A 14,056-nucleotide genomic window follows, 5' to 3' on the forward strand; every position below is an offset into this window, starting at 1 on the left:
CTGGCTCGCCATCAAACTTTGACTGGCTCCAACATCCAGGTAGGTCAAACTCTCAATGGGTCCATCAAAAAACCTGACCTACGATAAGTTGGATCAGAGCATTCATCTTAATTTTCTCAAATCTCAAAAAATGAATTATAGTACATTAATCATGTTAAATCTACATAAACTCTTTATCAATAGAGAATAGGCCTGGGCCAATAATCAATAAATCAATTAATCGCACGATAAATTAAAATGAACTCGATAATTTTTCCGACCTCGATATATTGCCATGTGCATGCGCGTTTGTTTTCCTCTTCTCTCACCTCCAAGCAGGCTGGATGACAAGAGGGTTCACTCTGTGCTCGGTCTCAGCACCTGGGGGCGTTTGTTCCATAGCGGAATGAACCCTCTTGTCAGTCATCCAGTCTCTTTGTCTCTGTGGGGGGAGGCAGGGCCGCTAGCATTGGCTCCACACCAAGCGGCAACATCCCGGGCTGAGCGCTGAGGCCAATGCGGAAGTGCCAAAAACTGCAGTTCACTGGGTGGCCACTTGAGGCTGGCTCCAAGAGGGAGTCAATGGGAATTGGATCCCATGTTAAAACGCCAGACTTTAGAGCAGAATTAAACCTGTTTACAGCCTGGTTCAAAATACGGTTTTAGACTCAATCAGTAAGTTCTTCCTTCGTAACAACTCTGGGGGGGGGGGGGGGGGGGGGGGGGGGGGGGGTAATACAGAGGTTTGAAATTGTGAATAATTATCACTTGATTGACACGTGACGTCACCATTAGCTCGTCACTCTGGCGGTTAGCCTGTGGTCTGCTCGGCTTCACCTGAGCTAACAGGCTAATTCCCGTCACCGAACGCGACCGGGTCTGGGGAGGAGTTTTGTTCGGCTGATTGTCCTGACGGAGAAGTGTCTATGGTGTGTAAAGTACTGCCTTTTATTTACGTGTCAGTAGTGATGAGCAGGTATCATTGTCTCTGTACCTGGCTGGTTAGCTTAGCTCCGCTAACCTCCAGGCAACATACCAGCAGTAATGGCAATGCTAACGGGAGTGACGGGGGTTATTGAACCGACATGAAGCGGTTCACACAGCGGAGAGAGGAGCGTTAGAGTTTATGGTGATAAATCTTTTAAACTGAAGTCGCGACTGTGTGTTTAGTGAATGAGCTCCACCAAGTTAGATATTTAACGTTATGTAAAGTTGTTCAGCTCCCCAACCTATTTGGCTTGACTACGTTACTGTGGGTAACTTCAGTAATAATGTTTTATTAGATTATTGGTTCAGAAATAACGTTAGTGCAGCTGCTGCAGTGTGAAACTTGTTGAGCTGGACTTTATTTATGAATGAACAGTTTACCTACCAGGTATAGACCTGTTTTCATAACTTACTAACAATTAAAGCAAATGATTGCACATGATGCATTACATTATAAATGCAATACTTTTAATGTGAAAGAACTCCATACTGCACATTCATTGTAGTACACTGTTTAATCCCAAACCATATTCAAATACATAGTTGAATATCCACAGAATATAAGGACATAGACTTTGTTTGAAAGTAACACTTATCTCGGCAATAATGCCATACTTTTATGTTTCCTGTCATTTTATTAGGGACGGACGAACCTGAGGGACACAGCTGTGCTGACCGTGTTCTGTCTCCTATGACAAAAAAGAAAAGACTTTTTATCTAAAGTTTATCAAATCAGAAAGTAAAAGATGAACATTGTTGTGATAACAGTGTTCATTTTACCAACCATAATGGATATAGAAATTGACTCAATATTAACATGTTGACCAGCCTGAAGCTGCCGATCTCCACCTTGTTGCTGCTGCCACAGTGGATTCAGAGGACATCAGGCGTTGCAGTGCTTCATGTAATGAAATGAAAAAAGTCATGTTAAAGGATGTTTTATGCTGAAATCATTGTCATATCTGTAGATATTAAGGAACAGAGGAGAAACACGATTATTTACAGATACTGTACAATACAATAGCCTACAATAATTTTTACACATGTAATATCAGCTGTGTTAAGCAGCCAAGACTGGTACTTATAGTTTATTCTGTGTTCAGCAGGTGGAAGCACCACAGATTTCAGCCAAACTGATGTACTAAAAAAATAAACATTGTACAAAAAAAATTATTTCTACCACATCTGCTCACCGAATGAGCAAGGTGAGCCCATCAACACACGGACGAGCCAGTTCAAAAGTGGTGGCAACAAAAAAAAGCAACACAACAAACTCGCATGCCCACCTAAAGCACAACCACCCAACCCAGTGTTCCCAGCTGGGGAAAAAAAAGTGCACCTCAAGATGCAGAGCCTTCGTCCCGAAAGTCAACACTCACTGAGGCGTTTGGTCGACAAAGTAAATATAAATGGAGCAAAAATGGTGTGTGCTCACAGAAAGTGTAGTTCGCTGCATCGCAAAAGAAATGCTGCCCTTTAGTACAGTTGAAAAGCCAGCATTGAGAGAGATGCTGCAAACGTTTGACAGACAGAACGAATTGCCTGCGAGAAAATACATGTCACAAACGGCCTAAATGTTCAATATTTATTGAAGTGCAATTTTGTTAATCGAGACTTGATAAGCCATTTTATTTATTATAAGTTTATTGTATTTGAAAGGGTGTGCATTATTATGATATATTATCATGTTGACAATAATATCTTTTATCGGCAATAATTCGTGGGACAATATATCGTCCAGCAAAATTTGTTATCGTCCCAGGCCTAATAGAGAATAACAATTTTACTCAATTACTGTTGCAACATGCTATCACAATGTTCAGTAATAAAATAAGCAACACTCAAAATATCACATTATGTTATTGAAATAATCTACCTCACTCCAAATCAACAGTATCAAAATATCCTGTGCTCTTTACATCGTAATTAGCACATAAAACAATATCAATCATCTAGAAAGAAAAACATGTAATGTGCACAGCTAATAAAATATGGCTGGATGAGCTTAGAATGCACAAATAAGGTGCTAAACACACACATAATACAGCTCTATGTGCAACAAAGGAGCAAACAAATGTCTCACAATGCACCTTTAAAATGTCGGATCAGGGCTTCAGCATTAATGTGTGGTGTGTCGTAATGCGTCTCTCTCGCGCCAATCAGCACCGGAGCTAGTGCTCCGATGTTAGCTCCTATGCTAACGGTTAACTCATTGCATTAGCTATTAGCCTTTAGCACATCAAGACGGCCGCTCACCGATGCGTTTCTCTTCCCGAGAGGTTCCTCCGACTGTGCTCATACAGGTCCTGGTCGTCCCGGGAGATTTCTTCGGCAGCTTTTCCGAGTCTGATCCACTTTTCTTGTTTTATCTTCCTATGGTGAGTGTCTGTTTAATGCGCCCTGCTCTCTCTCTTCCCGGCAACTTCAGAGGAAGTGAACCTGCTCCGATCAGCTCAATGGGCGGGGCTTCTTTTCTGATTGGGTGACAGACCGTCTCCAACCCGTCTCCTTCAAACTAAAACTCTCTATAAATTATTTTATTATGGTTCTATCTCTCCTTTTAGATAAACATCTGTTTTTTATTATTAACCAAAACGCAGTATTAATGAATTGATTTTTCCACCATGAATTTCACTTTTCTTCATTCAATCAACTAATTTATTGTTTTTAATACAGATTTTTAACCTGGGTTACACAAGAATCTAGAATTTTTCACTGTGATTTTGAGCTAAATGGAGATATGGACACTTCCTATGCTTCTATATACTATATACTATACATCCACTGTCATGATTACACCTGATTTCTTTGGAACTATGTTCTTTCAGATACAAATAAAAAAATCTATTCTATAGTTATCTTACAGGATCACATAACTGCCTCGTCCATAAGCAACTCATATACTTTACCACACACATTTATACCTAACCCAGCCTTGTATAATCTCTGTCCTGATCTTAATATTGTCCTCCTGAACATGATGAACCAAAGATGAATAATATCTGTAACCTGTAGTTGCTCTGTGGTGTTTCCCAGAACTCTAAAGCACAGCACTATCACTGACACCACTGATTCTTTAAACAACCACAGAAGAAATCAATCATGCACAGTTTTTACAATTTAATGAAAGAAGAATTTCTTCGTGCCAAACGGGAGGTTTCTACCAATGTAAACGTCTCTATACTCAGTCAGGTTCACTACTCTGAGTAATCATGAATTACGACCTCCTCCATTAATAAGTATCTTTCTTGATACAGGTATTGATAAAGTTCCTCTGAATCGCTCTCTAACCTATAGTTAGTACCTAACCTGTGTCTGGTTGTGAGGCCCTGCCTGGCTGAACTGGGGGCCTGACTGCAGGACCAGCTCTGTCTCCCATCTAGCCCTAATGTAATCAGTTGAAGCACTCATACAGTCTCTGAGGTTTTTATATAACACAGATACCACCTTGATTTTTGACCCATTATATACTCGCATTTGTACATCTATCAATCCATTTAATATTTTTGCGCTCCCTATTTCTCTTATAATATAATCCCTTAGCTGTAGTTATCTAAAAAAAATCCAAATTTTTTAATCCATACATTTCTCTAAGGTCCTGAAAAGACATTATGTTTCCATTCTTTAGTATTGTACACATGGCAGTGATTCCCTTCCTCTCCCAGTTCCTGTATGTCAGGTCACTCAAGTTTGGCTTGAATCTTTCATCATATGCAATCCAGCTCAACAATCTCACTTTCTTTTCCAATCTATGCCTTTTATTGAAATCAGCCCAGATAGTCAGTGTGTGGGAGGTTATTGGATCTATTGAACCTTTGAGTAGTTTTTATCAATGTAATGTTGCCCAAAAGGGATTGCACTGGTTTGTTAGCCACCCTCATCTCAATCTCTTTCCATTTGGAGTTATAATGCTTGTCACACCACTTGACCAAGTTGTGCTGCCTCATAATAATCCTTTAAATTTGGGAGTGCCATACCCCCCCGATTCTTAGCCAGTTGTAGCGTGCTATATTTTATTCTTGGTTTTTTACCACTCCAAATGAACCGCGATATCATTTTGTCCCAGGTTTTAAATCTTTCTAACTGTATCTTGACAGTAAGGGATTGGAAGAAATACAATAGCATCAGGAAAATGTTCATTTTAATAATGTCAATCTTTGAACTCAACTCCAGTGATATGGTCGACCATCTCTCAATATCCTCTTAATTTGTATATGAATCTGATCACAATGAAAACATGGCTGGAATTATCTTCTGAAGATGGCTTATCTGTTTTGTTAGGGTTACCCCAAGATATTTTATGCTTTCTGAGTTCCATTTCCATTTATAAGCATTTGTAATTTCTTGGGAAGGGGTATAATTAAAAGCCAGAATCTGTGTTTTATTCACATTTGTTTTATATAATGAGTGGTCTCCGTATATACTTATATACTTAAATGTGTTAGGCTTGTATCAGGTCTTTCTAAATATATTATTACATCGTCTGCAAACAGACTTATTACATTTTTTTGTTTTTTAATATGTATTCCCTTTATTTCCTCAATGTTCAATGTATAAGTCAAAGAGGAGAGGGGACAGGCAACATCCTTGGCGTGTTCCCCTCTGTAGCTTTATGCTTTTTGTTAGACTACCATTCATTTTAATTCTAGCTATAGGATTCTGGTTTATTGTATTGATGCATTTAATGGCGAAAGCCTTTTCGCCATCAAGACTCAGCAATATAGCCTTAGTTTCCTTCATTTGTATCGAGTTTACTATTTGCAGGGTCCTTCTTATGTTCGCTAATGTTTGTCGTCCTGTAGTAAATCCAGTTTGGTCCTCGTCAATTAATTCTGTCATGAAATTCTGATCTCTCCTTGCTATAATGGATGTGTATATGTTGTAATCTACATTGAGCATAGAAATGGGTCTGTAATTGTTACAATATTCTGCGTCTTTACCCTCCTTGGGGATTACAGATATGATTGCTTCATTACATGAGGGTGGCAATCTACCTTCCTTAAGGGCAGTGGCGGTTCTACATTGAGTTACTCCCCGGGCGAGGGGTGTTATATAAAGTAGAGTTATGTGTATAGTCTATTTCCTTCGGATGCAGTTCACGCCATACATCAACCAGTCCATGTTCCTTCAACGACATGTTTACAAATTTAGATATATGTGTCTTATTTCTTTTTATACTTGTTGTGTCTACCCTATGATCCATTATCATATTAAAATCACCAGCACATATCACTATACCTTCAGATTTTAAGGCCATGACTGGGAATAATGATTTAAAGAATTGTTTAGTACTCTCTGGAGGGGCATATACATTAATTAAAGTAACCATCTCTTCCTCTAGTTTCCCCTTCACTATAATATATCGTCATTCTGTATCCTTGATTTCTTTTAGACATTCAAATTTAGTTGAGTTTTGTATAAGTATTGCCAAACCTCTTTTGTTCCTTTGTTTACAAGTACTGTAATAGGTGTTTCTAAAACCAAATTTCTTCAGCTTTTCATGCTCTTCCTGGGAAAGGTGTGTTTCCTGCATGAAGATAACTTGAGCCTTAAGTTTTCTCATTTTCAAAAGGATCTTAGTCCTTTTAATTGGATTATTTAACCCATTAACATTTAACGACACTAATGATATGCTGTTCATTTATAGCTTTGGAAAATGGCATTATACTCCATGATATATACTGTATATATATATATATATATATTATATACCATGAGAACAAACAATAGCCCAAAGAACATTGAGCAACTCAGCAATAAAAAAAAAATCGAACTAAGAATACAACAGTAGGCACTTGCCCCCCACGTTTCCCCCGTGGGTTGAGGGGAAATTCAGATGAAATATGGGGGCCCCTCCTTAGTGAGGTCCATTCTTGTTATCCAGATTCTCTTGAGCATCTGTCTCATTAATTCAATTCAATTCAATTTTATTTATATAGCGCCAATTCATAATTTACATTATCTCAAGGCACTTTACATTTAAAGGTCAAGACCTTAAAACAATATTAACATAAAGAAACCCAACAGTTCCCACAATGAGCAAGCACAGGCGACTGTGGAGAGGAAAAACTCCCTCATTAACAGGGAGAAACCTCTGGCAGAACCAAGCTCAATGTGGGCGGTCATCTGCCTCGGCCGGTTGGGGTGAGGAAAGAAAAGAAAGGGGGGAGGAAAGGAGAGATGGGTGGAAAGCGGGGGGAGAGAAGAGAGAGATGAGGTGGAGAGAGAGAGACCAGGAACAATTGGGCTGACTATAACAATAACAATGTAGTGATCTACAACAGGATTATATATATTAATGAATTACTGAGTTATTGTAATTAATGATAACAATGGTGATGGTAGTCGTTGTTATCCTGCAGTCCCGGTGCCAGAGTTATCTGAAACGAGAGAGAGAGAAGAGCCAGAGGGACTATGGGAGGACAAAGTGACACTTTGACATGATGACATGTTAAAATAACTAAATAAATAAATAAACAAGTGTGGGGGGGCAGAGAGACAGAGAGACAGAGGGAAGTGATGAAGTGCTCAGTGCATAATGGGAGTTCCCCCAGCAGTCTAAACCTATAGCAGCACAACTAAGGGATGGTTCAGGACTCACCTGATCCAGCCCTAACTATAAGCTTTGTCAAAGAGGGAGGTTTTTAGTTTTACTTTAAATGCTGGGACAGTGTCTGCCTCCTGAACCCAGAGTGGGAGCTGGTTCCATAGGAGAGGAGCCTGATAGCTAAATGTTCTACCTCCTGCTCTACTCTTACAGACTTTTGGAACCACTAGAGAGCCTGTGTTTTGGGAACAAAGTGATCATTATAGCTCACACATACAGTGTCCGATCAGTCCTAACAGTGAAGACTGAAGACCTATATACAATCTCTTAGATTATTTGTCTTCAGTGTCTAACATGTGTTATCTTTCACTTACTTATTCATTTAGATGCACTTACATACTTTATTTGTCCATTCCTCGGTATTTCTGTAGTTTATGTTGTGCTTGTGTTGCGGTGTCCTCTTTGTTTCCTACCTGTTGCCATGGCCACGGGCCGGTGTCCCAGTGTATCCTCATTCTGGCCATGTGTGTCTGGAAACGGATTCCTCTCTCTTTTAAAACTTTCTTAATTCCCGCGTACTCCTTTCTTTTCTGAATTATTTCCGTGGCATAGTCACATTATTGGAAATAGTATTAGTTAGGTGATAAGTTGCAACATCATGTCCCACTTGGAGATTAGCCGTGCTGCACTGCTGCTGTGCCTGTGGAACAAAGAAGAAATGAACAATTAAGCCACAGTATCACTAATTCCAGCTCTGTCCAACACTCCATATATAATAGCTCCAAAGACTCCTGGAAGAGACATTGTCCTACCCTGAAGAGCAGTCATCCACAGGAGGAAAACACAAAAGGTGGCCACCTCACAGCCCCAGTGGTGTGACTACTCTTGGAGATTCTCCCATCACAGTGTCCTCTCCATGCAGTCTTTCTGAATCTTCATCTGACGTGGCTGGCTGGAGAGGTGCGTGGACCAGTTCACATGAGAGAACAAAGCCTTTGCAGGGACTGGAGAATATGCTCTGCCTTTTGGGTGAGGATAAATCAATATTTAGGCGGAAAAAATGGATGCGACTAAAGAGGAGATGGAGAGCCCGTCATCAGCAGCAATCACTTAAATGACGTTGACTGTTGTGCTGTGCTCCACGAGGAGTCAAAATAATGTTATTATTAATGACTTTGCCTCACACAGAGCACCAAAAATGTTGTGATTATGTACTTTCCCTTGCGCGGTGTACAATTATGTACTTTCCTTCATGCGGGGCACCATTAAATGGTTTGATTTTGGGCATTCAATAAATGTGGCTATCAGAAAAATATTCAATATTAATATTAAAAATATTAATATTAAACTGATAAAGGATAAATCGGGGCACCACCCTTCAAAGGAAGGGAAAAGATAGCCAATTTAAGGAATAAGTCTTACTGACTACAAATTTGGAACTCTGATTAATAATTAAATAAATAACTATAACCAAAATTACCACATCAATAGCTAGCAAAGTGGAAGGATATGGAGTTCTTGACAGTTTAGAGGTTGGCAAAATTCACACTTATGCAACATTAATGAAGATGGAGTTGTGAGACCATGTGGCTGAGAGATACACATGTATGTGTTAAGTTTGTGGAAATGAGTGTGTGAGGTGTTGGTGCCAGGTTAAAGAAAGTAGTTAGATGCATGCAAAGAAACTGATCAGTATAACAGAACTAACATTAACTTTCAAATAACATATTACCAAATATCACAACAACACAATTCAAACTTATAAACATCACATGGAATTGAAATAGGACTAAACAGTCCTTTGCTTAGCCAAGCATAATAATAGAGCCCAGTTGTGTTACCCGTCCATGAAAAAGAGGGAAAGGTCCTTTTTGGATGTGCTGTTTGAAGTCGAGTGAAGTGGTCTTGTTGGTTTGTGGCTCCTGTTGTGCATCTGCTGGTCAGACCTTGTGTCGTGGCCAATTGTGCTGAAGTTCTTAGGCAGGCTCTCGCGTCGCTGCCTTTGGAAGGTTTTAGCAGTCTGCTCCAGGCAGGCCTGCTGGAAATTGAGGAGCTTGTGTAGGGAGGAAGTCTCCCTGGCTGGGAGAGCAGGGACAGAACCTACTCCACCAGGAGCGGTCAGCAGGGGAAGAGGCAGAAGAGAGAAGAGAGCTAGGAAACTCGGCTTATATTGGCCTTGTGACCTCATGGGTCATGGGGCACACAGTGACCAATAGTGGTTGAGAGTTGTCTTCTGGAGCAGTTTTACCACCTATATGTGAAGAGGAAGCACCCTGGGAGACTGAGTTCTGGAAGCTCTCCTTTGTCTCCAGAGCAAAGGAGACGTGCGGTCAGGCTTTTGACTACACATGTAGGCCCAACTATGGTTCACAGATACCAGGTCCCAACATGACATTATGGCTTCATTGAATGAAAATGTATTTAACCTATCTCGATGTGCTTCTTCAGGTTGGACGGGGAGTTTTTGAATGCCAATATTTCAGTCACTCTCTGTAGGCATAACAGGCACTTAATCCAGTAGGAAGAATCTTTCACTCCAACGTACGAAAATATTTCTTGACAATACGGCCGGTGTAACGTTATCTTCATCACCACCACGGAGTTCACCAAGTTCGCCACTTTAGTCGAGATGCTCGTCATCTGCTACTGGAGCATGAACGTAAGCAGCAGAGCCGGCAGCAAGTGCTTCCATGATGGCATCAATAATGTGACATTTCTGTTCATTACACTGTGTCACATATGAATGTCACTATGTACCTTTAATCTGCACTGCAAACTGAGGAGTGATTATAACATAAATTGCTAATGATTACAATACGTTTAAGACATATATTACGAATCATCAAACGAATCAAACAATATACTCTATGTGTAACAATCAGTATGTAGTGTATGTATAACTTGTGTGAAGAAATCATAATCTTTTTGTTTTTTTAAAGGCAGTCTGACAAGAATGAAATATAATGGTGTAAAATCAGAGACAAATATCTTTTAAAAAATAGTAAATGGTTTGGACAGATATAATGGTGTCAAGAGTAAGAAAAACTGTGTAAAAGAAAAAGAGACTCATCATGGTACGGTAGGGGCTCTCCAGAGGGAAAGTCCCAGCTCCAAGGCCAAAGCAACCCAGGTGTTTGGAGGCTTTCCAGGGGTAAACTCAAGTCCAACGTATCAAAGTAACCCCGGTGCTTGGAGACTTTCCAGGGGGAAGGTCGTAACAGGTGTGGCCCTTAAGGATAGATAAAGCGGAGCAACACCACTGTTAGTCAGAGTTCTTCTGGTGCAGCTCCGGCTCGCTACTGAATGCTCTCAGGTTTTGTTGTCGACAATAAAACTCTGCTGCTTTTAAGTTGACTTCTACTAATTATTTTTTTTAACTGAATTTTTGGACTTTTGGACCACAAGTGGAACTTAGTTTTTCACCACAACACCCAGACAAGCGGGACTTCTTCTTCTTCGTGCTTGGCGGTTGACATGACAATGAATGTGTTGTGTAGTGTAAATGAAAAAAGACGTTAACAGGCAAGCTAATTCAGCGGAACAAACTTCACTCTTTCTTATTCAGGTACCAGTCACAGTCACTCTCTTCTTCATGGGGTACTTCGAGTGACACTACCACCCATTGGCATAATATATATTGCAGGCACACGTATATACCACAAAAAGTTTACGGCATTATGTCACCAACTCAAATTTCTTCTGATTTTAATTTGTAGTAATGAGTAACGAAGATGGTTAGGAGAAATGTATTGGAGTAAAAGTACACATTTTACTTAGGAAATATAGTGGAGTAAAAGTGAAAGTTGTCAGAAATAAAAAATAACAAAGTAAAGCACAGATATGTGAAATTTCTACTTAAGTAGAAATGTAAAGAAGTATTTGTACTTCGTTACATTACAACACTGGGTAAGGTCAGCTCAGGTGCTGTTGGATGGGCGCTGCTGACTACTTCCAACACTGTGGTTTTCTCAACCCCAGAGCGTGGCGGATTCTCTTCCAGAGTGAAGTCTTCTTTGGTTTCTCAGGGAGAACACTGGAGAGAGACTTCTCCTCAGTGACATCATCCTTACTCTCTCCATTGAGCTCCCGAATGGAAACATCAGCTTCATGACAGTGGCAGACCACATTGTAAGAAGCTTTGAGCTTCATCAGCTCTTCTTGGAGAACCTTCTTCTCCTGGAGCTCAGTGTTGAACTTCTCCTGGTTGGTAGTCTGATTTTGACAGACCTCATGATAAGAATCTCTGAGCTTCATCAGCTCTTCTTGGAGAACGTTCTTTTCCTGCTTCTCCTCCTGGAGCTCAGTGTCGAACTTCTCCTTGTTGGTAGTCTGATTCAGACAGACCTCATGATAAGAAGCTCTGAGCTTCATCAGCTCCTCTTGAAGAGCATTATTCTCATCCTGAAGCAGATCGCTGGTTTGAGTCTCCTTGTCCATGGAGTCAATCTTTTGGCTGTGAGCTTGCCTTTCCTCCATCTCTGTCACCACAAGCTCAAGCCTGCTCAAATCCCTTTTCAAAAGGGCCACCTTCTCCTTCAGAGCCACATTGTCCTCTTCCAGAGCCTTCACCTTGTTGCTTTGTACTGCCAGTTCAGCCAGTTTGCCATTGTGGGCTTTAGAGTGAGCTGTCATTTTCTCCTTCTCCCTAATCAGAAGCTCATCGTTCTGTTTGAGCTTCTCTTCCAGAGCCTTCACCTTGTTGCTCTGTACAGCTAGTTAAGCCAGGACACCAATGTGGGCTTTAGAGCGAGCTGTCATTTTCTCCTGCTCCCTTATCAGAAGCTCATCATTCAGTTTGAGCTTCTCTTTCAGAGCCTTAATCTCAGACTGCATTGTTCCACATGCCTGAAAAATAGAAACATGGAATTCATTATTAAAAGTCCACTCAACACAACCTGAACATACATTTCTAAAAAAAAATAATTCTTACCAGGATGTCCATTTTGGTAAAGGGGGATTTGTAGTTATGAGAGCAGTGTCGTCTTGATGAATATTTAATGAACAAATCAGCGGTTGTCTCCGTAGGCAGGATTGTTGTCTTCACTAATGAGGACTGTGGTCTTCTCAGTTGACGGTCTATTATTTTCACAAGCTAATAACTTGAAGCAAGGGAACTTGTTATTTATGTTTGGTAGTTCAGAGGACCAAAGAAATATCCTTTAATGTCTAGAGTTTTTGGTTCTTTGATTGGATTTGATAAGGATTTGCAGGCCAGCAATCCCTTTGATGGTTGCCGCCACATCAATCATCAAAGAAGATTTTTAAGAAGCAACCGTTTCCATGGCAATATTTATAACTGCACAACATGGCGGCCCCTGGGGGTTTAATAGGTTAACTTCTATATGATGCACATCACTGCGGAGCATACACAAATCCTGAGCTAGGCGGCTACTATACACATGTTGCACTGATAGCTAAGTGATCCCTGTCTGAGACTGAGGTTAGTCTCTTGACCAAATGAAGAAAATCAATCAAGGATTTCAGATCCATTAGATAATGTGTGATATGCTTGAGGGAATTAATTAAATATGCTATGAAGTGTTAAATTAAGTATGTAGATATGTACATAAGCATCAACAAAATATAAGTCTATGTGTCAGTAAGTACATAGTGTGAGATCTTAACAGCACAAGCATTATAAAATAAATGTAGTAGGATGAAAATAAAATAATGAAAATGGAAAACACTGTAGAGCAGCTGTAGTCAACTACTTTACCATCACCGGGAAGTGGGTACATTTTTGCAAACTAATTGCTGCATTGTGTGTCACTGAGAGCATGGGGAATTGTGCATTTCTGCAGCATGTTTGGATTCGTGTTTGTAAAAAATGTGTGTGTGTGTGTCAGGAAAGTGTGGACCTTGATGCTGGCTGGTTTCTAAAACTGATGCGAAATAATTGAGAGGATGTTTATTTACATGTTGATCTATGTGATTTTAGTGTGTGAGAGCTATTGATGCACAACACAGGCACTGACATTCTGTGATTAAGCATTGTATTGTTGTGTGTTGTTCATGTGTTCAATGTGATTTGACACTGCAAATAAAGGTTTCATATTTTAATTTCATTCATAGATTCATGGCTATTGAGCAGTGCTTTGTGAGTGTTGGTCGAATACTGTCAGTGGCATAAAATATTAATGAAAATGCATATTATTAATATTTGTATGTGTGTATATTAAATCAATTCAATTGTCAATGCTTCTGCAGATGTGTTTGACTGTTTCCATTTAACTTAATTTACTTTGTTCCACTTAATACTGGGCTAAAAGGATTTGTTTATGTAATATTTATGTCTTTGTTATGCACATTAGTCATCCAATCATTACTGATTTGATGATATAGAGCTCAATCTGAATGCAGACAATTATTTCTTCAATGCAAAATATATTTTAAAAATCTTGCCTCCATTTGTTTACATATGATAATGAACAAAAATAATAACCAACAGATTTGTCACATCTCACACAATTCATTGACCCTCAGCATCCAGCCCTTCATCAGCCGTGAGTGTGGCACATTATGTCATTCTTTGTCGTATATGGT

At 39.8% G+C, this 14,056-nt stretch overlaps 1 long non-coding RNA gene across 1 annotated transcript; it reads right to left on the bottom strand.

Annotated features, from left to right (window-relative positions):
• Nucleotides 1-1,574: 1,574 nt before the first annotated feature.
• On the bottom strand, nt 1,575-3,440 carry LOC138407853 (uncharacterized). The gene is made up of 3 exons (XR_011241177.1): nt 3,223-3,440; nt 1,816-1,864; nt 1,575-1,655 (listed from the first exon to the last, which is right to left on the bottom strand). It is a non-coding gene; the product is annotated as an uncharacterized lncRNA (long non-coding RNA).
• Between the last annotated feature and the right edge of the window lie 10,616 nt (nt 3,441-14,056).

Source organism: Paralichthys olivaceus, chromosome 5 (genome assembly GCF_024713975.1).
Source record: "Paralichthys olivaceus isolate ysfri-2021 chromosome 5, ASM2471397v2, whole genome shotgun sequence".
NCBI lineage: Eukaryota > Metazoa > Chordata > Actinopteri > Pleuronectiformes > Paralichthyidae > Paralichthys > Paralichthys olivaceus.